General features: G+C 56.3%; 1 protein-coding gene across 1 annotated transcript in view; it reads left to right on the plus strand.

Annotated features, from left to right (window-relative positions):
• RASL10B (RAS like family 10 member B) overlaps positions 1-2,870 on the plus strand; it is a 27,291-nt gene that overhangs the window by 16,482 nt on the left and 7,939 nt on the right. The window lies entirely within an intron of this gene.

Below are 2,870 nucleotides of genomic sequence, written 5' to 3' on the forward strand. Positions count from 1 at the left end.
CGAGCTTTCAAATATTCCCGCCAGTGGCTTTGCAATGATGTTGGCCAGTGCCTTCAGCACCCTCGGATGGAGCTCATCCGGGCCTGCCGACTTAAAGGCATCCAGTTCTTCCAAATGACTCTGCACCATCTCAGGGTCTACACATGGAAGTCTGGCGCCTTGCTGCTGCCTCTCTACAACCCCAGTGTGAGACTTGTCGTGCCCCTCGCTTAGGAACACTGAGGCAAAGAACTCGTTGAGGAGTTCAGCCTTGTCCCCCCTGTCCGTCACCAATTGTTTCTGCCCATTTAGCAGGGGTCCTATTCCTCCCTGGGCCTTCCTTTTACTCCCTATATATCTAAAAAACAATTTCTTGTTGTCTTTTACTTGGGTTGCCATCCTCAGCTCCACGGTAGCTTTGGCCCCTCTAACTGCCTCCCTACACCTCCCTACAAGCACGAGCAGAGGAAGTATATTCGTCTTTGGTGATCTCTCCCTGTTTCCACTTTTTATGTGCTCCCCTTTTGGCCCTTAGGCTGCTCTGGACTTCTCTGGTCAGCCAGGGAAGCCTCCTGGCCCCTTCCCCTCTTTTACCTCACACGGGGATCATCTTGCTTTGTGCCCGAAGGATCGTTTCTTTAAGGCACAGCCACCCTTCTTGGGCTCCCATCACTTCAAAACTCCTACTCTGCAGTGTGTCCTTGACTAATCGCTCTGGCCCTGCTGATGCCTCTCCCTCCCAACCTGTAGGCTCCCACTCCCCGCAAGTGCCCCAGAGCCAGGGCCTGCATCCCCCTTCCTCCCCCCCAGCAGCACCCATGCCCCGGCTGCTGCCCGTGGGAGGTGGCAGCTGCTGTAGCCAGAGCCTGGCTCCCCCCCATGAGCAGCACAGCTGGAGCAGAGCCCTTGGGGGATGGAGGAGGATGGAGGAGGGAGGCTGCCTGCTGTGGGCTTGGGGCTCCCTTCCCTTCTGCCCTCCCCCCAGGGGCTCTGTGGCCCAGCGGGTTGAACCTGGCACAGGAGAGAGTGCTGTCCTGCCACAGCTGCCAAGCTGAGGTGCCCGCTGCTCTCCTGGCAGCAGTGGGGACACAACTCTGTGCTGCTGCTGCTGCTGCCGCATCTCACCTTAGTGGCCATGATGGTGCAGCACTCCCCCTGCGCTGGGTCCTGCCTGCTGGGCTGTGGAGGCGGTTCCTGCCGGGAGCTGGTCCAGCCCTGTTGCAGCTCCATACCCCACTGTGGGCACAGAAATCTCACAACCCCAACCGCTGATGTTGCAACCCCATTTGGAGTCGCAACCTACAGTTTCAGAACTGCTGCCTTTCTGGCTGTGTCTACGTGCTCATTAATGTGCCATAGTTATTGCGCATTAAGTTTAGTACTTGGATAACCAATATGCACTAATTTGCACTACTGCGCAGTAGTGCCGGCGTACAGGTTTTTTCAGACATTAACTGAGCAGTAGCCTAATACTAATGCACAGTAACGGGTTAGCATGGGTTTTGCCTGGCATGCTACTGTGCAGTGTTATTAGGCTACTGCACAGTTAGCGTCTCATGTAGACGTGCCCTCTGTAACTCAATCTGTGACTTGAGAAATCACAGTAAACTTAATGCTATTGGAAGACACCTAACCAAAGGCCTTCATATGCAGTTTTCCTGCATGTTGCCCTTCCACTATGGTTATGAAGGAGAACAAACTACTAGAACTTGAATCCTATCTCCAGAAAATCCAAATCAGTTCTTACAGACAATTAAACAGTTCACAGGTATAAGTGACTTCGGTCTGAACCATATTTAAAACCATATTCTAGAAGAGAATTGGAACTATTACTTGATCAGTTTAACCCTTGACCATGAGATTGGCCAACTAGCAATAATTGGAGATGGTGGAAGCTAGATGGGGGAGGGAAGCTGCTTTGAGGGGTGCAGCCCCACTGCTGCCCTCATTGCAACCCCGCGCACAGGAGGCACATCGCAGCAGCGGGGAGATCCTTGTGTGGACCTGCTGCTGTTTGCCACATTGGGTCGCGCCCAGTGGGCTGGGGAGGCTCCAGGGGAGAGAAGCAAGGCAGCAAGGAACAGCAGTGAGCAACTTCTCTGTGGTGTTCTGCGGCCGCCTGCCACGCTGAGTCATGCCTGCAGGGCTGCAGAGGACCTGGGGGAGAAAAGCATGGCGGCAGGGAACAGCAGTGAGCAGCTTCTCCACATGGCTCTGCTGCTCCCTACCACCCTGCTTCTCTCCCCCAGGGCCTCCCCAGCCTGGCAGGTGCAATCCAGCGCAGCAGGCAGCAGAGGAGCTGCATGGGGATCTGCTCACCCCGTGCTGCCCTAGCGACACACCTCCAGCACCTGCTGCTGCTTTGAGGGGCATAGCCCCATGCCATTTCCCTCAGTGCAGCCCCACGTGTAGTAGGCGTGTTTCTGGGGCAGTGCAGGGCGAGCAGCAGTGAGATCCTCATGCAGCTCTTCTGTCTCTAGCTGCACTGGGTCATGCCTGCAGGGCTGCAAAGGCCTCGGGGAGTGAAGCAGGGCAGAGGCCCGAGCCTGAAGCCTGTGCCTGCCCCCGATACAGATCTGAGCGGCGCGGGTTCCCTCTGCCCCCGGGAGTGTGCGTTGTGGCAGAGAGCTGCCCAATCCGAGCCCACAGCAGGTGGAGGGCAGGGGGCTGCAGACCTGGACCCATAGCCCTGGCAGCCATAGGCCCCCTCCAGCATGGCTAGGGGAGCAGGGGCTGTGGGTGGGGGGCAAGGAGCACCAGCAGGGCCGGGGGAGCTCTGGGGACCCTTTAATTTTTCTCATGGATTTTGGTTTTTTTAGCAGAGAATTTGTGATATTTTATCAGGGAAAACCAGGATCCCTGAGCATGAGGCAGAGGAAGCATGTAGGGAA

This window comes from Alligator sinensis, unplaced genomic scaffold (assembly GCF_000455745.1).
Source record: "Alligator sinensis unplaced genomic scaffold, ASM45574v1 scaffold345_1, whole genome shotgun sequence".
Lineage (NCBI taxonomy): Eukaryota > Metazoa > Chordata > Crocodylia > Alligatoridae > Alligator > Alligator sinensis.